The 26,472-nt window shown below is 44.6% G+C and overlaps 1 protein-coding gene across 1 annotated transcript in view; it reads right to left on the bottom strand.

Annotated features, from left to right (window-relative positions):
* Window positions 1–26,472, bottom strand: part of NOX3 (NADPH oxidase 3) — a 632,637-nt gene that overhangs the window by 59,576 nt on the left and 546,589 nt on the right. The window lies entirely within an intron of this gene.

The raw sequence follows: 26,472 nt of genomic DNA, 5'->3' as shown, positions 1-26,472 counted from the left end.
TGGTAGCATACTCGTACTTGGCAAGGCAGATGGGACCTGCAAACTATCCTTGTTGGAACCAGATGTTGCATTGTTCGTGGAGCAAGGCATCCCCTTAGCAGGTTTTGGGACAGATTGAATACTAGGGGCATCCTTGCTAGCCGGTCCAGTGTTAACTATCTTGGCTGTATACACATCTAGCTGAGACCCCAATCTAGATACTTCAGCTGATAGGGCATCAATTTTAGAAAGTAACAGTTCAACAGTCAACTTCAGTTTACCATCTATACAACCCACTAACGAATCAAATTGGTCAGCATTAATAGTAACACAATTGTCTTTAGTTAAAGTCCCTTTGTCACAAACATTTTTCTTAGGTGTGGATTCCCTTTTCCTCCTGGTCATATGGCCTCCCCGCTTGGTAGTTAATTTCCTACATGCTCTCATAGAACGTGTAGCCCTTGTGCAGGGTTGTAGAGTACCATCAGGATTATCAGATTGGTCTTCCACATGGATAGAATCATCTAACACCTCAACGGGGGGAGTTCCGATGTTACAGCTGGTGTCCTTAGGCTCAACTGTCATAGTGGGAAAAGTGTTATCCTCGATAGTGGGATCCAGTGAAAAATCCGGTGGTGGGTCAGGTAGATTGCCATGACCTAATTATTTTCTTCTGTCACTGTTAATCCTACTAACAACTTTAACAAGATAGTTATCCATAAGAGAGGTTTGTTTTGTCATTGTTGGCAGCTATTTAAGGATATAGGGCACAAGTTGCAAGAAAGAATGGCGTTCAGAAATGTCAAATCACACAACATTCAAAAAACTTCTCGTTGTCCAACATATATAGTTAATGAAAGTCGGGGCACTTACTCCAAAAAACAGCCAAGGGGGGTGGCCCAGCCCTGCCTACTCCTGCCCCGGACGGCCACAGACGGCCCGCCCTCTGCCCGGGCTCAGCCCGGCGCCGCCCGCGCGCGTCCCGCGGGAGGAGCGCCGCGTCTAAATGCGCCTCCGGGGGCGGGAAAGTGGCGCTGCTGTGGGCGTCTCGTCCTCCCAGCAAGGTGCGGCGGGAAATGTAGTTTGTTGCTTGCTTGCTCGCTCCCCCCTCTCGGCGGCCGCGTGTGACAGCTGCGGCGGCGGGGGAGAGCGGTAGGATGCTGGCGCGGGTCCGAGGTTCAACAGGGCTGCCTGGTGGAGTAAGTCACAGCCACAGCCCCCAGTAAGAAAAATCCCCCGGAGAGGCGTGCATCGCCACAGGGGCCTGGGCTGCTTGGATATGAATGTGATACTCAGGATATACCATGATCCCTCTCCTGTCCTCCTGCAGGGTCCTCCCCGGGCGGGGCCTCCACACCTGTGCGTGGACTCCTCAGAGTGCAGTGAGATGTGGCGCACAGGTCTGCTTTAACACACGTGACATCACAAACACCCCCAGAGGCGCGGACCCTCTCCTACCTGAGCAGGGGCCAGGGTGGACATGTCTGGGCTCTCTCTCCTCCTGGGGCTGGGGCCGGGGGTGGGGGCGGGCCTGTGAGTGTCTGAGAGAGAAGCACACCGCACAAACAGACGCTCCTTGTCTGGACAGAGGGACAGACGCCCCTCCTCCTCTGGACAGACTGTCAACGCTCCTCTGACAGACGCTCTTCCCCCTCGGTACAGACAGACAGACGCTGCTCCTCCTCTGGACAAACAGACGTTGCGTTTCTGGACAGACAGCGCAGGGCCCGGCTTCCTCTGCTGCTCACATTCGCCACTGGTGCTGTTGGATGTAATTTACACAGTACATAGTCGATGTCCTTACACTAGTTAAATGTTAATATTAATTTGTTAGTGGTAAATGGTACTATTGCCTTTTTTTTGATAGCATTGTAGATTTGGTTTGTTTTTGAAAGTTTTTTTTTTCTATGAGAACGCCTAGTTTGTGTAATATTAACGTTAGTTGTGGTTCTGGTTTGTAGCGATTTTCTTGGAGGAAGGAATAAATTGAAGAGTGGTAATATTTGCAGTTTTTAATACGTTGAGAATGGGATGATTAAAAAAGATAGAAAAAACAGATATGCTTATTGAACATTATAAATAGGAATTATCATTTAAAAACCTTACAAATTCACTTAAAAAACCATAGGTTTCAAGCACGTTATAGTTAGGAATTATCTTTTAAAAAACCTTTGAAATTCACTGAAAAAACCATAGGTAACAGGCACGTTATAGTTAGGAATTAGCATTTAAAAAACCTTATAAATTCACTGAAAAAACCATACGTTTCAGGGGCGTTATAGTGAGCTGGACATTTCTCTCATACAAAACCATTGAAATCCCCCCATTATAGTTAGTTCAGCTAACTATAACTCGTGCGCCCGCAATGCACTGCTGATGACGTCACATATTACATCACTCATGACATGGTCAGTGACATTACTCATGAGATCACTTAAAACATCTAAAAAGACATCACTGATGACATCATCCTTGTGATAAATTTGCAGACCTCCTCTTACCCTAATATAACCTTTGATACAGTACGGAGAATTTCTGAGAGTCCGGCGGATATGCAGTGAACAAGATCAGTGGGAAACAAACAGCAAAAAGACCATGGAGAGATTCATAAAGAGAAAATACCCACAAAAAATTGTACGAAAAAGTTTGAATAGAACAAGGATGAAGACAAGAGAGGAATGTCTAGAGAGAAAAAACTTGGAAGAGGACACAGAAAAAGAAAAAAAAATACAAAAAATTCGTTTGATCATGGATTACTCTCAAGAAAGTGAAAAAATTGGGAAAATCCTAAGAAAGAATTGGAAACTGTTACAGTTGGATGACACAGTGAAGGAAATTGTGGGAAACCATCCAACGATAACATATAGACGTGCTAAAAATCTGAAAGATCATTTGATTCACAGTCATTTCCAGAAGAAACGACAAGATGATTGGCTCAAAACCAAAGGGTTCGTGAAATGCTACGGATGCAAAATGTGCCAAATAGCTAAACCTACAAAAGAGCTAACTTTAGCAAACAATAAGAAGTGGCAAATTAGACAGTGCATTACTTGTAAAACTCCATTTACTGTGTATGCAGTTGAGTGTCCATGTCCAATGAAATATGTTGGCAGCACAACAGTGGAATTGAAAAATCGAATATTGCAACATATGCGGGCAACAATCCACAAGGACCGCTCGAATGCCATAGCCAAACACATGGAACAATGCCATCAGGCAGACTGGCAAAAATTGAGATTTTATGGCATACAAACAATTCCAAAAGGAGAACGGGGAGGTGATCGTGAGAGAAAATTGAGACAAGCAGAATCGAGATTTATCATTAACCTGAGGAGCTTGCACCCAAACGGATTAAATCAATCAGAGGAATTATATGTGCACTTATAAAAATGAAACAGAGCAAAAGAACTTTATGATGAACAATGTCAGAACTGTGCTGAAGTGGCCATAGAAAAAGTCAGCCTATTGGAAGGCATAAAAATATAATATGGACAGCCTATTGGAAGGCAGTATGCACAGGAGGATTAAAAACATAACAAAGACCATGAATGGAAAAAAACTTTTGGTTAAAAAATACCACTAGGTGCACTATGTGGTCTTATCTTTTGTTTAAAACAATGCGAAAACTACAAGGACCAGAATCCTTGGGAAACATGTGACAGGAAATGAGAGTAACGGGAAAAAAATGTAATCTTTTAAAAAACAAAGGGGTGGGGCAAACCTATTGATCGTGAGCAAGGTGGCGAGACACCGAAACGCGTAGATCATTGCGCTATTGCCCTGTGAAACTTTGAGCAATAAAAAGAGATTGCTGTAAAAATCAAAACTGGTTGTGCGACCCATCTTTCCCCTTCGGGGAAAAGTTATTGTTATATTTGAGCGGCGTGGGTTCAGCCGCAGGATAACGCACATGCATGAGCGCTGCACAAATCCCGAGTGGTGAACCAACGTGGAGGTGATATATATATATTTATATATATTACCTACTGGCGATAGCCAGTAGGTATATATAGTTAGGATTTTTTCTCTATGGGATTTCTGAAAATTCTATGTCTAATAACTTTGGCGTTTGTCGACGGAATTGGCTGAAATTTTCAGGAAAATGGCACATTTTGTTTCTGAGCAGCCCCTGAAAATTTGGGGGGGTTTCGTCAAGCGGGGGCGGAGAAAACAGGGGGGTCCCAAAACGTGTTTTTAACATTGAGTTTTCCATAGGGCGGTTGGACTCACTTTTAGCTTGAACGGCTGAATGGATTTCCACAAAACTTGGCAAAATTGTAGGGACTGGTAGCCCGATGTGCCTTTGCTATGTCTCAAGATGTATGCTCCAGTGGTTTTTACGAAAATTAACTTTGAAAAATATATATTGGGCTACATTGGGCTATATATATGTTGGAGCCCAATGTAGCCCAATGTAGCCCAAAGATGGCCACCAGAGACAAAATAGCCCAAATGTAGCCCAAATATCAGCCAGATGTAGCCCAACTATAGCCCAGTGACAGAATGTCCCAGAGTGTTCTAAAGAACAACTAGAGCGCTAACAGTCTTACTTATGACAAAAGTATGGCACACCTGAAGTCATCTTGATTGGAATAAAGTGTTAACACTTAAAACATTTAATTTGCAAAGGAACAAAATGAGGGGTTTCATTTTGCCATAGAGATGTTATATATATATATATATATATATATATATATATATATATATATATATATATATATATATATATATATATATATATATATATATATATATATATATTACCTACTGGCGATAGCCAGTAGGTATATATAGTTAGGATTTTTTCTCTATGGGATTTCTGAAAATTCTATGTCTAATAACTTTGGCGTTTGTGGACGGAATTGGCTGAAATTGTCAGGAAAATGGCACATTTTGTTTCTGAGCAGCCCCTGAAAATTTGGGGGGGTTTCGTCAAGCGGGGGCCGAGAAAAAAGGGGGGTCCCAAAACGTGTTTTTAACATTGAGTTTTCCATAGGGCGGTTGGACTCACTTTTAGCTCGAACGGCTGAATGGATTTCCACAAAACTTGGCAAAATTGTAGGGACTGGTAGCCCGATGTGCCTTTGCTATGTCTCAAGATATATGCTCCAGTGGTTTTTACGAAAATTAACTTTGAAAAATATATATTGGGCTACATTGGGCTATATATATGTTGGAGCCCAATGTAGCCCAATGTAGCCCAATGTAGCCCAAAGATGGCCACCAGAGACAAAAGAGCCCAAATGTAGCCCAAATATCAGCTAGATGTAGCCCAACTATAGCCCAGTGACAGAATGTCCCAGAGTGTTCTAAAGAACAACTAGAGCGCTAACAGTCTTACTTATGACAAAAGTATGGCACACCTGAAGTCATCTTGATTGGAATAAAGTGTTAACACTTAAAACATTTAATTTGCAAAGGAACAAAACGAGGGGTTTCATTTTGCCATAGAAATGTTATATATATTACCTACTGGCGATAGCCAGTAGGTATATATAGTTAGGATTTTTTCTCTATGGGATTTCTGAAAATTCTATGTCTAATAACTTTGGCGTTTGTCGACGGAATTGGCTGAAATTTTCAGGAAAATGGCACATTTTGTTTCTGAGCAGCCCCTGAAAATTTGGGGGGGTTTCGTCAAGGGGGGGCCGAGAAAACAGGGGGGTCCCAAAACGTGTTTTTAACATTGAGTTTTCCATAGGGCGGTTGGACTCACTTTTAGCTCGAACGGCTGAATGGATTTCCACAAAACTTGGCAAAATTGTAGGGACTGGTAGCCCGATGTGCCTTTGCTATGTCTCAAGATATATGCTCCAGTGGTTTTTACGAAAATTAACTTTGAAAAATATATATTGGGCTACATTGGGCTATATATATGTTGGAGCCCAATGTAGACCAATGTAGCCCAATGTAGCCCAATGTAGCCCAATGTAGCCCAAAGATGGCCACCAGAGACAAAAGAGCCCAAATGTAGCCCAAATATCAGCCAGATGTAGCCCAACTATAGCCCAGTGACAGAATGTCCCAGAGTGTTCTAAAGAACAACTAGAGCGCTAACAGTCTTACTTATGACAAAAGTATGGCACACCTGAAGTCATCTTGATTGGAATAAAGTGTTAACACTTAAAACATTTAATTTGCAAAGGAACAAAATGAGGGGTTTCATTTTGCCATAGAGATGTTATATATATATATATATATATATATATATATATATATATATATATATATATATATATATATATATATTACCTACTGGCGATAGCCAGTAGGTATATATAGTTAGGATTTTTTCTCTATGGGATTTCTGAAAATTCTATGTCTAATAACTTTGGCGTTTGTGGACAGAATTGGCTGAAATTTTCAGGAAAATGGCACATTTTGTTTCTGAGCGTCCCCTGAAAGTTTGGGGGGGGTTTTGTCAAGCGGGGGCCGAGAAAAAAGGGGGGTCCCAAAACGTGTTTTTAACATTGAGTTTTCCATAGGGCGGTTGGACTCACTTTTAGCTCGAACGGCTGAATGGATTTCTATGAAACTTGGCAAAATTGTAGAGACTGTTTGCCAGATGTGCCTTTGCTAGGTCTCAAGATATGTGCTCCAGTGGATTTTGAGAAATTACCGTTCAAAAAAATATATATATCTGTGACAGCGTCCCGGTTAGCGCCCCGGTTCGCGTACCAGACGCGTAACGGAACTTCGCGAGGAGAAGCAGATTGGCTCTCCGGTGACTCTCAACATTCTAAACAGTCCGGCCGGAGCGGCCGCCATCTTGTCTCTCGGTAGGATCGAGAGACAAGAGGTGGAAATAAACAAAGGGGCAAATGAATGAAAGGGGCAAGGTAGACCCCTCCTGACCCCCTAGGATTGATGTGGGGGCTATTAAAGGGACCCCGCGGGGCAAAAGAATAAAATACATTTTTTTTCGATTTTTCGCGGTGGAAACGCTACCCGGTACGCGAACCGGGTAGCTCACCGGTAGCGTAACGGGAGTCCGCCATATTGTGTTTCGGACGAATTTAGTCACAAGATGGAGGATAAACAATGTTGGGAATGGGTATAAGGGGGCACGGGAGACATATCCTGACCCCCTAGGTTTTCTGAGGGTGGCAGAGGAGGCCCATATATGTTAAAAAAAAACACTTTTTTTTCATATTTTCGCACGGTTAGCGCCCGGACCGCGCACCGGGTAGCGTTCCGGAAAGCGTAACAAGGGGAAAACAAAGGGAAATAGTAAAATAATATTTTAGAGTGCTTTGAGGTAGGGTAGCTCTGAATAGAGCTGTTGTGTTGTGTGGGTGATGTAAGTACCAACATGTAGGTACCAATGAAGAGTCTAAAATTCAATGTACACCGTCTCCTCTGTAGATATTTTGTATGTTCTAATATGGGTTATTTAAATGTAAATGTGTGGAAAAGCACTTCATGCTTTAAAGCAATTGTATTTTTGAACTGATTGTTCTTTCCTCTTAGTCCTCCTCTTTGTTTTTTTTTTCCCACACTCTTCTTCAGCATGATAGTTGATAAATTTGTTCCCTCAAAAAATTTATATACATAAAAAAATTATATTAAATACATATAAAATATATTTTTCCTTTAAAAGAAGAATACATTTTACAGCTTTTGATATTTGCTATTAAAAAACCATTGAAATTCACTGAAAAAACCATAGGTTATAGACCATATATAGTTAGGAATTAGCATTTACAAAACCTTGAAAATTCACTGAAAAAACCATAGGTTATAGACCATATATAGTTAGGAATTAGCATTTACAAAACCTTATTTTACTCACACAAAACCATTGAAATTCGCATATATAGTTAGTTGCACTAACTATATATCGCGCACCCGCAATCCACTGCTGATCATGTCACATATTACATCATTCATGACATGGTCAGTGACATCACTGATGACATCACTGATGACATCTCAAATGACATCACTGATGACATCACTGATGACAACATCCAGTGACTGTATGTTTCTGTAAAGTTAAAATATGTCTAACATATTGAAGAATGAGTGGATGTATAAGTGTCTGGATGAAGGATTTAGTAGGTGCATGACTGACTGTATGAGTGAGTGATTAAATGTGTCTCACTGAGTGCATGGGTTAGTGACTAAACTGTCTCAATTTGTGCATCATTATGTCTGTTGTTCTGTAAACTGCTGCATGTGTTGATGTGGCGCCTCGGGGTCGCTATGTACGGCTAGCGGGGCAGGGGTCGGGACTACAGTCCCTTCAAACAGACTGACAGAGACCGGTAGTCGGGGTAACGCAGGTTTTATTGCTTTAAACGTTCTTTTACGGGGTACTGTCTTTCTGTAGTATGGTAAGGCTGTCTCCGCCTCTTCTGAGAGTCTTTGTAGGCGTTTCTCCCGCTCTGCTCTTCGCACGTCCCGGTGGGTTCTGGGACTGGGGGTCCTGGAGCTCTCCTCCACGATGTCGAGCCGTCCGCCGTGCAGGGGAGAAAAAAGAACAGCGTTTCAGCTGACTGTTTGAATCCGAATCACGGGTAAGGGAGTGAGGGTTCACACGTGCACAACTCCTTCTATGGACTACGGTAGTGGTAGGTGAGGGAGGGGTAGTGCATTAGGGTGTGAGTGCCAAACTACTTTCGTGGTCTAATCCACTTAAAGCCCACCCAGCCTGGAAGCCGTGAACGTACCTCCGGTAGCCACACTTCCCTCGATGAAGTGTGGCTGGGCGAAGCGCCTTCCTGGTGGCCTCCTGGCTTGTCGGTTTCTCCCTTCCGCTGTCGACTCTCCGTGCTTTTTTCACTCTCCTCGTCTGGGACCGCCTCCTCGCTTCTTCGCCGTTCTCCCGCTCTTGCCTCTGCCTCTGGCCTCCGATGTTCCTTCGTTTCCCGGCTCCACTCCGCTCCTCTGTCTCCCTCGCTCCTCAGCTCTCGGCTCTCCTCCGTACTCCTCTCGCCTTCGTCCTCTCCTCGCCAACCGTCCGTCTCTCCTTCTTCACCTCCGGGTGTGTAACACACCTGTGCGGAGTCATGGGCGGCTTTTACCTGCACATAGGGGGCGTGTTCAGCGACGTATTCCCTGTCCAGCTCCGCCCAATTAAAGTAGCAGGACTCTCCAGCCTCCTCGGGGTCCGGACCGTCTGTGTCCTCCGCGTTCCTCCAGGCGCCGGCATGCTGTTCAAAGAGAGGGGAGACAGGTAAGCCAGGCCTCCCCGGACCCACCCCGTCACACCCCTCCCCCCTTAGATTCTCCCGATCGGGGAGAGGAAACCGGGATAGAAAGTCCGCATTGGCATTGTCTTTCCCCTTACGGTGCAGTACTTGGAAGGAAAAAGGTTGCAACGATAGGAACCACCTCATGACTCTCGGGTTGTTGGAGGCGTTGCGGCTCATCCATTGGAGCGGGGCGTGATCTGTGTACAGTTTGAATGTGTGACCCTCCAGGTAATACCTCAGCTTGTCTACTGCCCATTTTATCGCCAGACACTCTTTCTCGATGGTGGGGTACCTCACCTCCCTGGGGAACAGTTTCCTGCTGATAAAGAGGATGGGGTGCTCGAGTCCTTCCTCTGTTATTTGTGACAGGACAGCCCCGATCCCAAAATCGGAGGCGTCCGTGTGCAGAACGAAGGGACTGGTGAAATCAAGGGATATGAGAACTGGGTGTGAGGTGATTGTCTTTTTGAGGGTAAAAAATGCTTTTCTCATCTCCGGGGTGGGATTCAGGAAGTCCGACTTCGGGGTTTTCTTCAGGGTGTCTGTGAGGGGGGCTGCAATGTTCGAAAAGGCGGGTATGAATCTCCGGTAGTATCCCACCAACCCCAGGAAGGCCCTCATCTCGCGGAGGTTGGTGGGAAAGGGGGTGTCTGCGATGGCCCGCACTTTTTCGTTTTGGGGTTCGATGAGCCCCCGTCCCAACACGTAGCCCAGGTATTTCACCTTCTGGAATCCGATCCTCGATTTCTTTGCGTTGATGTGGAGCCCGGCTTTGGTTAACTGCAGCAGGACGGTTTCTAGTTGTCGGAGGTGTGTTTCCCAGTCCGGGCTGAAGATGATGATGTCATCCAAGTAAGCTGAACTGTATGCCTGGTGTTCTCGTAGTACCTCATTCATTAACCGCTGGAATGTTGCGGGCGCTCCATGTAACCCGAACGGGAGGACAGTAAACTCATATAAACCGTCCGGGGTTGAGAACGCTGTTTTCTTGCGGTCTTCTTCCCGTAGTGGCACCTGCCAGTATCCCTTGGTGAGATCTAGGGTGCTGATGTATCTGGCCTCGCCCAACTTTTCGATTAATTCGTCTATCCTTGGGATTGGGTAGGCGTCAAAAGAAGACACAGCATTCAGGGCCCGGAAGTCCATGCAGAACCTGCTACTCCCATCCGGTTTGGGTACCATCACGATCGGGGATGACCACTCACTTCTTGAGGGGCGGATGACTCCCAGGCGGAGCATTTCCTTCACCTCTTTGCTTATGGCTTCTCTTTTGGCGGCCGGTATTCTATAAGGACGCTGCTTGACAATGGTCCCCCTTGGTGTGTCGATTCTGTGTTCGGCCAGGTTCGTGGATCCCGGGAGGTCGGAAAAAATGGTCTCCCGACGCGTAAGAACACTTTGTAGCCCTTCTCGCTGCTCAGGGAATAGCTCTTCATTGATAACAAGATGTTGTACGGTGTTTTCCTTCTTGGTGTCTTTAGCGGGGTGAGAATAGGCTATGACGGGAGGGGCTCCTAGCCATTTCTTCAGGACGTTGATATGGAAAACCTGGCTTCTCCTCCCCGATAGCCGTAGCCGGTAGGTTGTGTTGCCAATGCTTTCGATGACCTGATAAGGTCCCTGCCACTCCGTTCTGAACCTCTTTGTGGTGGAGGGTAACAACACTAGTGCCCAATCGTTTGCTTCCAGCTTTCTCCATTTCTTTCCTTTGTCGTAGTGGTGTTTTTGTTTGGTTTGACTCTTCTCCAGTTGTGAATAAGCCAGCTCCCGTATTTTCCCTATTTGGTTTTTCAGGGTTTGGCTATACTCAAGGAGCGTTTTCGTGTCTCTTGTAGGCTCAGCCTCCCAATACTCCTTTGTCATGTCTAACAGACTCCGTGGCTGTCTTCCGAACAGCATTTCAAAGGAAGAACATCCTAGGCTGCTCTGGGTTTGGCCTCTAATGACATAGAGAGCAAGAGGAAGTAGCCGGTCCCAGTCCTTGTGGTTTGCTGTCAGCATTTTCTTTAGGATGGTCTTGAGGGTCCCGTTATATTGCTCCACAAGACCGTCCGTCTGTGGGTGATATATTGATGTCTTGATCTGATGCATGTTCAACAGGTGGCACACCTCTTTCATGACTCGTGACATGAAGGGGGTGCCTTGGTCGGTAAGCACCTCCTTCGGGAAACCGACTCGGGAAAATAGTTCCAGGAACTTCTCGGCTATATTTTTGGAGGTGGGGGACTTCAGGGGAAAGGCCTCGGGATATCTGGTGGCGTAGTCCACAATGACCAGGGCGTATTGGTTTCCCCTAGTCGTTTTTGGGAGCGGGCCGATGAGATCCATTGCCACCCTCTCGAAGGGGGTCCCGATGATCGGTAGCGGCTGTAGGGGGGCTGCTGGGGGTCTGTGTACGTTTTTGCGCTGACATACATCACAGACCTGGCAGTGGGTCTTGATGTCTTGGTAGACTCCTGGCCAGTAGAAATTCCTCAGGATGTTCTGGGTGGTTTTCTCGCTCCCGATGTGTCCTGCTAGGAGATGGGTGTGGGCGTAGAACAGAATCTGATCCCTAAAACATACCGGGACCAGAAGTTGTTTTGGGTCGTTTTCCTTCGCCTGTCTGTATAACAGGTCCTCCTGTATCAAAAACCGAGGGTATCGGGGGCTCGGGTTGTCCTGCTCTGCATGGGCCTGTTCCCAGGAATTGAACAACGTTGAGTCGTTGGCTTGCGCAAATTGGAAGCTCCGGTCGCCCTCCCACGGGTCAGGGGCTATGAGCACTGATTTTGGGCCCACCCTCCCTCTGTTCAGCTTCTTAGCAAACAGGTCTAGGAAGTGGGGGTTATCAGTCCCCAGTAGGAGCTCCTCTGGAAGGTTGTCCATTATCCCCACCTTTACAACCACCTGCCGCCCCCCCTCCATCTCTATAGGGACGCTGGCGACCTGGTAGCTCTTTACGTCTCCATGCACGCACTTGATATGTACCAGGGAGTCGGGCATTACCTGGGAGTCACACACAAACCTACCCTGTATCACTGATTGTTTGCACCCAGAGTCCAACAGGGCTTTTACCATCCTGCCATTTACTAGGACACTCACGTGATAAGCGCCTCCAAGCTCCGCTGAAAACAGAACAGCACGAGGTAAGTAGCCAACCTCCATGGGTTCTTCTTGTATTCTCTTCTTTGGGCAAAACCGGGCTATGTGGCCCCATGTGCCGCAATCGAAACATTGAGGGCCTCTCGCAGGAGACGCATCTGGGTTCAGAGGTCTGGGTGCAGGAAGCCCGGGAGGAGGTCGGGGTTTCCGGTCTACTCGAACCGGTGGTCTTGTGGGTTTTTCGGGTTCCGTCGGGTGTAGCCTGGGTTGGGCCCGTGAATAGGTGGAGGCCATCTCCATCGCTTGAGCTGTGGTCAGGTTGGAGTGCTGTCGTAACCTGCGCTGGGTCCCAAACGGCAGAGCCTCCAGATATTGCTCTAGGTAGATCTTGTCCATTATGGCCTCCTTTGTACTCAGGGCTGGGGTCAACCACTTGTCAGCCGCCGCTTTCAGCCGGAAAAACAGTGTTTTAGGGTTTTCGCCCGGGGTTCCTCTCTCCTTGCGGAAGCGGGCGCGATAGGCTTCCGCATCCAGCCCTAAGTGATCAAGGATGATAGTCTTTATCTGCGCGTACGGGGTCTGTCCATTTCCGTTGGCCACTTGATATGCGGCCTGGGCTTCTCCTGTCAATAGCGGGGCCAGAAAGAACGGCCACTTCTCCAATGGCCACCCACACGCCAGGGCAACTCTTTCAAAGTTTATCAGGAAGGCATCCGGATCGTCCCCAGACACATATTTTTGTAATGAGATGCCGGATGGGGTGGGGGTGTGTTGTCTTACTACTTCTCTCACTGGGTTACCGGCGGGATCGGTCCTTAGCGGTTGCAGTTCCTCAATCGTCTTTACCACACTTTCTCTGAGTGCAACCCTGTCGGCCTGGGCGGTGACTAACTGCTGTTCCACGGCCCAGCCCAACTGCTCCTGTCCTTTCACTAGACGTTGTAGCAGCTCTTCCATCTTTGGATCCCAGATGGCTATCGGTGTGCCCGCATTCTCCACCACTTGTGGCGCCTCGGGGTCGCTATGTATGGCTAGCGGGGCAGGGGTCGGGACTACAGTCCCTTCAAACAGACTGACAGAGACCGGTAGTCGGGGTAACGCAGGTTTTATTGCTTTAAACGTTCTTTACGGGGTACTGTCTTTCTGTAGTATGGTAAGGCTGTCTCCGCCTCTTCTGAGAGTCTTTGTAGGCGTTTCTCCCGCTCTGCTCTTCGCACGTCCCGGTGGGTTCTGGGACTGGGGGTCCTGGAGCTCTCCTCCACGATGTCGAGCCGTCCGCCATGCAGGGGAGAAATAAGAACAGCGTTTCAGCTGACTGTTTGAATCCGAATCAAGGGTAAGGGAGTGAGGGTTCACACGTGCACAACTCCTTCTATGGACTACGGTAGTGGTAGGTGAGGGAGGGGTAGTGCATTAGGGTGTGAGTGCCAAACTACTTTCGTGGTCTAATCCACTTAAAGCCCACCCAGCCTGGAAGCCGTGAACGTACCTCCGGTAGCCACACTTCCCTCGATGAAGTGTGGCTGGGCGAAGCGCCTTCCTGGTGGCCTCCTGGCTTGTCGGTTTCTCCCTTCCGCTGTCGACGCTCCGTGCTTTTTTCACTCTCCTCGTCTGGGACCGCCTCCTCGCTTCTTCGCCGTTCTCCCGCTCTTGCCTCTGCCTCTGGCCTCCGATGTTCCTTTGTTTCCCGGCTCCACTCCGCTCCTCTGTCTCCCTCGCTCCTCAGCTCTCGGCTCTCCTCCGTACTCCTCTCGCCTTCGTCCTCTCCTCGCCAACCGTCCGTCTCTCCTTCTACACCTCCGGGTGTGTAACACACCTGTGCGGAGTCATGGGCGGCTTTTACCTGCACATAGGGGGCGTGTTCAGCGACGTATTCCCTGTCCAGCTCCGCCCAATTAAAGTAGCAGGACTCTCCAGCCTACTCGGGGTCCGGACCGTCTGTGTCCTCCGCGTTCCTCCAGGCGCCGGCATGCTGTTCAAAGAGAGGGGAGACAGGTAAGCCAGGCCTCCCCGGACCCACCCCGTCACAGTTGATCATTAGCTATATGATTAACTATATGGGTTATTGATTGGTTGCCCAAGTATTTGTATGGGAGACTGAGAGTGTGTATGGGTGGCTGGGAGGTGTATGACTCTGTGCATAGATGTGTGAGCAGTTGATTCACTAGATGTATGGGTTCAAAAGTGCATGTGGAAACAGCTGTATGGGCAGTTGACTGTGTGCATGAGTGTATTGGTGAGTGAATGGATATCTCAGTGCTACATGTCAAAGTAAGTACATATGTAAAACACAGTACATGTGAGAGTTGAGATATATAAATAACTGTGCATAAGAGCCAGTGAATGTGTGAGTGGCTGTATGGATCATTGTGAACTTGTATCAGGGATTGTATAAGAGAGTAAATATGTGTTAGTATATGTTTGAATAAGTAAGGTGTGTATAACTGTATAGTTGAGGAAATGGAGGTGTGATTGATTCTTTGCATGACTGACTAGGTGTGTGAGTAACTCCATGGATGAGTGACAGTCTGTGAGTGTCTGTTTACACTGAGTGTATCTAAGGTTATATTAGAGTCTGAAGAGGTTCATCGTATTATCACATGAATGATGTCATCAGTGATGTGATCAGTAATGTCAAATGAGATGTCATCAGTGATGTCATTTGAGATGTCATCAGTGATGTCATCAGTGATGTCATTTGAGATGTCATCAGTGATGTCATCAGTGATGTCACTGACCATGTCATGAATGATGTAATATGTGACATGATCAGCAGTGGATTGCGGGTGCGCGATATATAGTAAGTGCAACTAACTATATATGCGAATTTCAATGGTTTTGTGTGAGTAAAATAAGGTTTTGTAAATGCTAATTCCTAACTATATATGGTCTATAACCTATGGTTTTTTCAGTGAATATATATATATATATATATATATATATATATATATATATATATATATATATATATATCCAAGCTCACTGCTCCAAAGTCCGGTGCACACTTACAGCGGGTGCTCGTCTCAGCGCGTCAGAGCTTCGCGCTTCTAATATGAAAGCTCACTCCCTCCCAGTCCTGGGAGAAAAATAAAGACAGCACACACGGGAATCTTTGCAATGGCAACTTTACTCGCACAGACGCGTTTCGGAAGCAACGCTTCCTTCCTCAATGTTAGTTACACCGTAACACGCGACTTGGCGCCATTTATTTCAAATTCAACAAACGAGCTGTATTAGCAAACACAGAGAGAGGACTGACGCGTGTGCGCCATGTTGCTAATGCATTTCATCCCGCATTAACATACTCGTATTTAAACAATACATTTTTCATTCATTAATTACCACATTTCTTACTTGTGAAAAAGCCACTCGACTTTCCAACCAGAATTTACATAATAAAATACTGCCGTGAATCGGCACATCTCCTCTCATTAATCTACCGGGAAATGGATTATAAATCTTGCCGTGGATCGGCCTAAGGCAACGCTAAGGTTGCCGTATAAATTTCCAAATACCCAATACCATCATTTTTGCCAATCACTCTCGGATGTTGCATTATAAAATATTAACAAAAAAGTTGCAAGATTTCACAAAAATCCTGAAAAAACAAAAGAAGTATAATACATCACAGGACATGCATCGTCCCGTGATACCAGACACTCAATGATGACTAATTGCTGAAAGACACTATTTACAAACAAGCATTGTCGTGTAGCTGTAATTCACTTTATATTTACACTGGAAATACTGTGTGGCATTGTCATTTCAACTCCCTAGATGCACAGTCAATTCCTCCCCACAATTTAATCCCCAGGGGGCTTTGGTTTGACAATCTATGATGTATCGGGATTCTAACCTGCGAAGTTTTTGCAGTTTATCCCCTCCCCTGATATTGTCTGGGATCGCATCAAGGCAAAAGTACTGTAACAGGTTCCTGTCGCTCTTGTGTTTGATCGAAAAGTGTCTGGCGACAGGGTATGTAAAATCTCTGTTTACTATCGCCCGCATATGCTCCAGAATACGTAATTTCACGGGGTTGATTGTACTGCCTATGTATCTAAGCCCACAGGGGCAGAGAAGACAATAGACCGCAAAAGGGGAGGTGCATGTGAGGAACTGATTTATTTTCTTCTTCTTTCTAGTACCACAACCCATGATTTCATAAGAGTAAACCCTTTTACTGTTGGCACAGGCTTTGCATCGGCCACAAGGAAAGTATATATATATATATGCTCCAAGTTTACCCACCAGGTAAAAACGCACTCCGGCATCCATCAGCAAAAGTCTTTTAATGAGGTAAAAGCACGGTCAGCGTGCCAAACGAAATTACAGCATTCTTGTCATTTTAACGCCAGACGCGTTTCAGTTCTTCCTGCACTTCTTCAGAGGCGTGACAGTCTGATTTGTAAAGCTGACACATCTGCCCACTTATAAATTAGCTCGAATGAGACCGGGTTGGAATTATGGGACATGTAGTGTTAACAGCGGCTCTCAACTGCTGTAACAGCATTGCAAGCCCTCCAATGGGCCTCGGCATATGGATCCTGCCTATTAATGCTATCCAGATGTCTCCACAACCAACCTCCATTGGATATGAAGCTCCGTGGCCCCTGTGATCATGGGGTGGTGTGTTTTCTGAGGGAGGGCTGCCGCACATAATGAAAGCTCCAAGTTTACCCAGCAGGTAAAAACGCACTCCGGCATCCGGCAGATGAATGAAGTGCACTCATACAGTGTTTTAATAATGAGGCACACTACATTAACCAGAATTCCCTGCCCATCAGAGGGCGTGATATTGCCATAAAGGAAGGTGTGTCTTAAACAGCACATGGGAGTGAAGCCTTTGAAAAAGAAGCATGGAAGATTCGAAACGTGCCGGCGTAATCGACTTAAGCTGCGGAACGTGGTGAAACCAACCATAAAGCTGAGAAAGCAATCTTTCCAGGGGAAGCATTTTTACCAATAAATGGATTCCCTCCTGTCAATGGTCTGAGTGCGTTCCTGCCCGATGGGAACCGTGGAGCTTGATATATATATATATATATATATATATATATATATATATATATATATATATATATATATATATTCAGGGCTGGACTGGGACTCAAAACTGGCCCCGGCAAACTGCTCAGCCCCCCCCTGAGGGGTGGGGTGGCGTGCTGTTTGCAGGGCCAGTTTCAAATGATTTTGTTACAGGGGGCCGATATTGCCGGCCCCCAGTAACAAAAATGGACCTCCAGGGACCCAAAACCGGCCCCCACCCTGGTGACCCACCGGGGAAACGCCCGGTACCCGCTATGGCCAGTCCGGCCCTGTATATATCAAAGCTCCAGGTTGCCCAACGTTTAGGAAGCACTCTGGCCACAGTGCTTGCCATAAAAGCCTTTAATAGTTACGGACGTACTTCATCTTGCCGATAAATTTCACAACGGTTGTTCCGTATGCCTGACGCATTTCAAAGTCAGTGCTTCTTCATCAGAGGCTGAACGGAAGAGATTTGTGCTAGTGGGGGCACTCCCCATTCCTTTCCCTTTGATTAGCAGCGTGTTTTATGGCACGCCCCTCAATGGGCTTTTCAAATGAATCTGTACCAACGCATTATGGGAATTGTAGTGTCTGCATTATTTAGTCCTCAAATGGATGCACTTTAATGACTGTTTTTCATTTCTAAGCCCTCTATGGGCCTCCGCATTTGAAGACATCCTCAATCCTCACTGTAGTCCCCCTGTAGAGGCTCAATACTTATCCAACCTCTTGGCCCCCTATGACGGGGTGGTGCACTCTGCGCGGCTGGACTGCCGTGTATATATATATAAAACCCGTGATTTTGCACCTGCATCCTGATCACACTCTGGGCGCTGAAGAAGGCTACGACGCCGAAATGCATTCGCCATTCCGTGTGAACTGCGATTAAAGCTGGCTCCGAAACTTCCCCTGTGTGGCCTCTGCTCTTTCTTCGAGGGAGTTTGCTTTGACATTCATTCGCGCAGTTCCAGTGCTGCGCTCAAGAGGCTCTCGCAGCTTTAAGTGGCCCTGGTTTGCTGGACACTGCTTCGGCGGATCTTTGTTTCTTCCAGGTTACTGGTATTGCCAAGGCCCGCCTTCAGGCACGGGAAGACAGGTGGCGGTGTATGCGGTCATTGACTGCACCGTGGCAAGGTGTACCCACATACTTGCCCACGCTGAATTAATTCCTGATGTCTGGAGGTTGCTGCAGCGTGGGGACCAGAGGAGAAAGCAGAATGCGCACTAACACGGACTTTGGAGTTTTGTGCTAAATTATGTTGCTGTTCCACCCTCGCAATACCCACCCGTTAAGAACAAAGCATTATGGGATATGTAGGCGCCTGCCACTGGGCGGCCCACATAAGGTATTAGCGCATGTGACTCACCTGGGGGAGGAGCATCTGAACACCTATCAGGAGGGGGCTGGGTATTCTAAACCCGTGATTTTGCACCTGCATCCTGATCACACTCTGGGCGCTGAAGAAGGCTACGACGCCGAAATGCATTCGCCATTCCATGTGAACTGCGATTAAAGCTGGCTCCGAAACTTCCCTGTGTGGCCTCTGCTCTTTCTTCGAGGGAGTTTGCTTTGACATTCATTCGCGCAGTTCCAGTGCTGCGCTCAAGAGGCTCTCGCAGCTTTAAGTGGCCCTGGTTTGCTGGACACTGCTTCGGCGGATCTTTGTTTCTTCCAGGTTACTGGTATTGCCAAGGCCCGCCTTCAGGCACGGGAAGGCAGGTGGCGGTGTATGCGGTCATTGACTGCACCGTGGCAAGGTGTACCCACATACTTGCCCACGCTGAATTAATTCCTGATGTCTGGAGGTTGCTGCAGCGTGGGGACCAGAGGAGAAAGCAGAATGCGCACTAACACGGACTTTGGAGTTTTGTGCCTAATTATGTTGCTGTTCCACCCTCGCAATACCCACCCGTTAAGAACAAAGCATTATGGGATATGTAGGCGCCTGCCACTGGGCGGCCCACATAAGGTATTAGCGCATGTGACTCACCTGGGGGAGGAGCATCTGAACACCTATCAGGAGGGGGCTGGGTATTCTAAACCCGTGATTTTGCACCAGCATCATGATCACACTCTGGGCGCTGAAGAAGGCTACGACGCCGAAATGCATTCGCCATTCCGTGTGAACTGCGATTAAAGCTGGCTCCGAAACTTCCCCTGTGTGGCCTCTGCTCTTTCTTCGAGGGAGTTTGCTTTGACATTCATTCGCGCAGTTCCAGTGCTGCGCTCAAGAGGCTCTCGCAGCTTTAAGTGGCCCTGGTTTGCTGGACACTGCTTCGGCGGATCTTTGTTTCTTCCAGGTTACTGGTATTGCCAAGGCCCGCCTTCAGGCACGGGAAGACAGGTGGCGGTGTATGCGGTCATTGACTGCACCGTGGCAAGGTGTACCCACATACTTGCCCACGCTGAATTAATTCCTGATGTCTGGAGGTTGCTGCAGCGTGGGGACCAGAGGAGAAAGCAGAATGCGCACTAACACGGACTTTGGAGTTTTGTGCTGAATTATGTTGCTGTTCCACCCTCGCAATACCCACCCGTTAAGAACAAAGCATTATGGGATATGTAGGCGCCTGCCACTGGGCGGCCCACATAAGGTATTAGCGCATGTGACTCACCTGGGGGAGGAGCATCTGAACACCTATCAGGAGGGGGCTGGGTATTCTAAACCCGTGATTTTGCACCTGCATCCTGAACACACTCTGGGCGCTGAAGAAGGCTACGACGCCGAAATGCATTCGCCATTCCGTGTGAACTGCGATTAAAGCTGGCTCAGAAACTTCCCCTGTGTGGCCTCTGCTCTTTCTTCGAGGGAGTTTGCTTTGACATATTTATATATATATATATATATATATATATATATATATATATATATATATATATATATATATATATATATTTATATTACCTACTGGCGATAGCCAGTAGCTATATATAGTTAGGATTGTTTTCCATAGGGAAATCGCAACATTCTATTGGGAATAACTTTGGCGCCGGTTGAGGAATCTTCCTGAAATTTTCCTTAACATTGCCTCGCAGCGCTCCGCTCCTTCCCTGAAAGTTTGGGGGGGATTCGTCAAGCGGGGGCCGAGATAAAAGGGGGGTCCCAAAACGTGTTTTCCCCATGTTAATTTCCATAGGGCGGTTGGACTCACTTTTAGCCCGAACGGCTGAATGGTTTTCCACCAAACTTGGCAAAATTGTAGGGACTGGTAGCCCGATGTGCCTTTGCTATGTCTCAAGATATGTGCTCCAGTGGTTTTTACGAAAATTAACTTTGAAAAATATATATTGGGCTACATTGGGCTATATATATATGTTAGAGCCCAAATGTAGCCCAATGTAGCCCAAAGATGGCCACCAGAGACAACAAAAATCAAATGTAGCCCAAATATCAGCCAGATGTAGCCCAACTATAGCCCAATGACAGAATGTCTCAGAGTGTTCTAAAGAACAACTAGAACGCTAACCGTCTTACTTATGACAAAAGTATGGCACACCTGAAGTCATCTTGATTGGAATAAAGTGGTAACACTTAATACATTTATTTTGAAAAGGAACAAAATGAGGGGTTTCATTTTGCCATAGAAATTTTATATATATATATATTCACTGAAAAAACCATAGGTTACACACCAGTTATAGTTAGGAATTAGCATTTAAAAAACCTTTGAAATTCACTGAAAAAACCATAGGTTTCACACCAGTTATAGTTAGCTGGAAATTTTACTCGCATAAAACCATTGAAATTCCCACGTTATAGTTAGTTGGACTCACTATAACATGCACGTCTGCAATGCACTGCTGATGACGTCACATATTACATCACTCATGCATATATTTAAATATTTAAACATTACTCGCTAATATATGTATTCACTAAGATACACTTAATAAGCCAGTTAACCAATCAATTCATAGGTTTCAGGCCTCATATAGTTAGGAATTAGCATTTAAAAAACGTTTGAAATTCAATTAAAAAACCATAGGTTTCAGGCCTTATATAGTTAGGAATTAACATTTAAAAAACCTTTGAAATTCACTGAAAAAACCATAGGTTTCAGGCCTTATATAGTTAGGAATTAGCATTTAAATTATATGTACTCATACACCTATACATCCTGTTACACACCGCCACTCATCCATAGAGTTACTTACACACATAGTCACTCATGCTAATAAAGAATTAAACATCCATTTACTTGCATGTTCAGTTATACACACACCACTACACTCACTTCTACAGAAACGTACACATACTTACTCTCTTAAACAATCACTTATATAAAAACATACTTATTTATACAGGAACTTTTCCAATCTCTCACTATCACATATACTCACTTATATACACCAATACTTTCATATACTAGTTTAAAACATATGTAGTTATTCATAAAGACACTATTGAGCCAGTCATTCATTCATTAACACACTCATACACACACTCATCCACCCATACAGTCCTGCACACATGCTGTCTTCAGAACATACAAGCAGTGAGTCACTCATTCATGGAACTATGCACTACGTAAGACCCCCCACTGAACCATACAGACACTCAGACATTCATACAGATACTCAAAAAAACAACTAATAACCCATATAGACACTCATGTAGCTACTCACCAACCCATGCAGTAACATATACAAAGTGAAAGACTAATACTGATTATTATATATTTAAACATTACTCACTAACCCATATATTTACTAAGATACTCTTAATTAATGCGTTATACAATCAATTTTTCCCTTATATACCCATTTATTCTTCCATCTACCTTTACATATATATATATAAAACATATTTAATTTTCAAAGAAACACACATTCACTGGATGATGTCATCAGTGATGTCATGAGTGATGTCACTGACCATGTCATGAGTGATGTAATATGTGACGTCATCAGCAGTGCATTGCGGGCGCGCGAGTTATAGTTAGCTGAATTAACTATAACGGGGGAATTTCAATGGTTTTGTATGAGAGAAATGTCCAGCTAACTATAACGCCCCTGAAACCTATGGTTTTTTCAGTGAATATATATATATATATATATATATATATGCTCCAAGTTTACCCACCAGGTAATAACGCACTCCGGCATCCATCACATACAAAACCATTGAAATTGCTCCTATATAGTTAGTTGTACTAACTATATTGCGCGCACCCGCAATCCACTGCTGATGATGTCACATATTAGATCATTCATGACATGGTCAGTGACATCACTGATAACATCTCAAATGACATCACTGATGACATCATCCAGTGAATGTGGTTTGCTTCGTTATTTAAATATGCATTATATATATAGTAATTTACATTGAAGAATGAGTGGATATATATAAATAAATATTTGGATGGAGGATTTAGTAGCAGTGTAATTGACTGTTTACTTGACCAATTTATAATGTCTCACTAAATATAGTGGATAGTGACTAAACTGTGTGAATATCTGTATCACTTTGTCAGTTGTTGTGTAAACTGATTCTACAGTTGGTTACTAGCTATGTGAAAGTCTATATTAGTTATTGATTAGTTAACTGAGTATTTGTATGGGAGTGTGAAAGTGTGTGTGGTTCGGTGGGGGGTGTGTGACTGTCCAAAGATGTGTGAATAGTTGATTCAGTAGATATATGAAGTTAAAACTACATGTTCTAACAGTTTGGGTGAGGGAATCTCTTTATGGGTGTGGTGATGAGCAAATATATTTCTCAAAGGTACAGGTCCAACAAACTAGAAAAATAAAAGGCAATGTATGTGTCAGTTGTTGTATATAAATAAGTATACATAAGACACAATGATTGTGTGAGTGACTGTATGGATAACTGTATACTTGTAATAATGATTTTATAATTCACTAAGTATGACTTACTATCTAAATGAATAGAAGAAGTGGTGTTTGTATAAGTGTTTTGCTAAGTAAATATGTAAGTATGATCTATTGTTTGCATAAGTGAGTAGGATGACTTCATATGTGAATAGGATGCGTGCTGTTGTTTAATGTCGATATAGATGTATAAGTATTTTTGATAGTGTTCTATTGTTCATTGACAGCATGTATGAGTGAATCCATAGGTAAGTGATTAGATGTGTGTATACATCTATGAATCACTGAGTGGATTCTTAGCTACTTGTATTGCTGTGACAATGGATTTAAATATGATACTCTGTATTTTACAAACAGTGATGAAAAATTGTAATAATGTATGAAAAGGTGTATGTGATTGTCACGTGGATGATGTCATCAGTGATGTCATCAGTGATGTCATTTGAGATGTCATCAGTGATGTCACTGACCATGTCATGAATGATCTAATATGTGACATCATCAGCAGTGGATTGCGGGTGCGCGAAATATAGTTAGTACAACTAACTATATAGGAGCAATTTCAATGGTTTTGTATGAGTGAAATGTCCAGGTAACTAGAACACCCCTAAAACTTATAGTTTTTTGAGTGAATGTTAAAGATTTTGTAAATGCTAATTCCTAACTATATAAGGCCTGAAACCTATGGTTTTTTCAGTGAATATATATATATATATATACATATATATATATATATATATATATATAAAACAAGTGGCTGTGACTGCGAAACGTGTCTTGGCATTTCAGGAATAAAGAGAACTTGAAAAGCACTTACCTGGGTCCGTGTTGCGGCAAGCGGCGAAAGTCTGCGTGAGTCGTTTTGTGGAATTCTTTATATATATATATATATATATATATATATATATATATATATATATATATATATATATATATATATATATATATATGCAAAAAAGAAGGAGAGAACTCTGGGTAGGTCTCAGTTTAGGTGGAAAGCAGCTCCTGTTAGAGCTCTCTCAACACCAGCGACACTCTAGATCTGCTCACCTCAAATGTCTGTTTTTCTATCAAAGTTTTTAAGCATAGGATTAGACAGTGCTATCCATGCCGAGATAGAAAATGACAAAGTCTTTCGCCATTTAAACAGCAAAGTCTTTAAGCATAGGACTAGTACAGTGCAGTCCTTGCCGAGCTGTCAAATAACAAAAGGCATTTATCACTCCAGGCACAATATTACAGCTTTGAATTGGTAAAATACCAACTCAAGCCAACCTGAAATGAATAAAAGCAACCCCTGACACAGTGTTTCGCTCTAATTAGAGCTCTTCAGAGAGGTATAGCTTTGTCCAGACACAAGGGAGCACCCAGTATTAAGTCAAAACAAAACCCTTTCAGGCATAGAGTGACGCATAAATTATGCAAAAAAGAAGGAGAGAACTCTGGGTAGGTCTCAGTTTAGGTGGAAAGCAGCTCCTGTTAGAGCTCTCTCAACACCAGCGACACTCTAGATCTGCTCACCTCAAATGTCTGTTTTTCTATCAAAGTTTTTAAGCATAGGATTAGACAGTGCTATCCATGCCGAGATAGAAAATGACAAAGTCTTTCGCCATTTAAACAGCAAAGTCTTTAAGCATAGGACTAGTACAGTGCAGTCCTTGCCGAGCTGTCAAATAACAAAAGCCATTTATCACTCCAGGCATATATATTATTTGTATAATATATTATGTTGTATAAGTTTGAAGGACGTTTAGAGAGGTCTCATGGTGCAGTAGTTTCAGAAAATAATGAGCTTAGTTACCTGTGTGCACTTTAACATGATTGGTTCATTATGTGGGAGCCATGTGTATCAAATTTTAGAAGTGTATGATTTAAACTAGTGAAATGTAGATGATAATTTAGAACTCTTTCGTCCCAGGCCTACTAGTAGAAACTTTTCCCCACTTGGCAAAGTAGGGTTCTCTCTATATGGGAGAACTGATTTTGCTTAACTCTGCTTTCGAGACAATTTAGTAATAGTTGTCTTTGGGATATGGCTTTTTGGATTGCTTCGAAATATATTGATTCAATCCTTTATGTATTGGTCATTGATTTGGAACTAATTTGATGATTAACTTTGTTAATATTCCTTATGGTTTGAAACCTAACCACTCACTCTCTGTCTTCCTAGTGGAGGCTAATGGGCTTCACCTTATTGAAATGTATTCCTTCTGATGCCTAGCCTCAGTTGGAAATAAAGATTCAACAGAGAACGCTTAATCGGCCAAGAATCTGCACCGGTATTTGCACTGGTAAAGCCCTCAAACAACTATCCACCAGTATTAGCCTAAAGACTGAAAATATGTTTTTAATAGAGTGTCAAACTTCCAAGCTACAAATTATTGTATTTTTGCAAGCCATCTTGTCTAGGTTTTATCGCGAATGTAGAAAAGAAAGGCATATGTAAGCAGAAGAAACAGAGAGGCAGCTGCATGCTCTAAATTGTTTTTACTGGAGGCAGAAATCAGAAAATATAAGGTTTTATAATGTTTTGGCCTCATCTGTCAAGATCAGTAGCAACTTTGGCTATCTATAAGAACTCTCTGTAAGAAAACATCTTTGGACCTCACTACAATTTTCCCATATTGTGGTGTAAGCGTCCCGGGAACCAGAATTAGAGATTATGACTGACATTCCCACACCAAAATGCATGGTCTGCCAACTAAACTCCCCTGAATGGGGAATGGCATGCAGACCCAGGAACACCGGGACCAATACTCAATGCTCCTTGTTTTCCAAGGAATATAAGAGGCCCAAATCTGCATTCATCACTACCTAGTTGGAGCTGGTGGTAAACTGATGAGGCACCTATTTGAAGGCTGTGGTACACGTGGCTTTGGGAAGGCGGACGGAGGGAGGATAGAGTAGGTGAGAGAAGAGTGGGGGGAGAGGTTGTTGTTCACCCCAGCATGAAGGAGAAGGCCAGCTGCAGTTGCCGCAGTCCCTTCAGCACTGTCTTCATCTCTGGGTCAGGTGTGTGGGCACACAGTTTTGGGGCTAGGAGACACCAGGAAAGTTGAAATGGCTAGGAGTGGTGTCTACCTAGGGTTATTGCTCTTGCCGGGAGTGATATCTATCTAGGGTTATTGTTCCAGCCAGGAGTGGTATCTAACTATCTACCTACGGTTATCGCTCTAGCCAGGAGTGCTATCTACCTAGGGTTATCGCTCTAGCCATGAGTAGTATTTACCTAAGGTTATCGCTCCAGCCAGTAGTGGTATCTACCTAGGGTTATCGCTCTAGCCCGGAGTGGTATTTACCTAAGCTTATCGCTCCAGCCTGGAGTGGTATCTACCTAGGCTTACTGCT

The sequence above is a fragment of the Lissotriton helveticus genome, chromosome 6, assembly GCF_964261635.1.
Source record: "Lissotriton helveticus chromosome 6, aLisHel1.1, whole genome shotgun sequence".
Lineage (NCBI taxonomy): Eukaryota > Metazoa > Chordata > Amphibia > Caudata > Salamandridae > Lissotriton > Lissotriton helveticus.
Note: the sequence above shows the minus strand (reverse complement) of the source record. Positions and strands in the feature narration are given on the sequence as shown.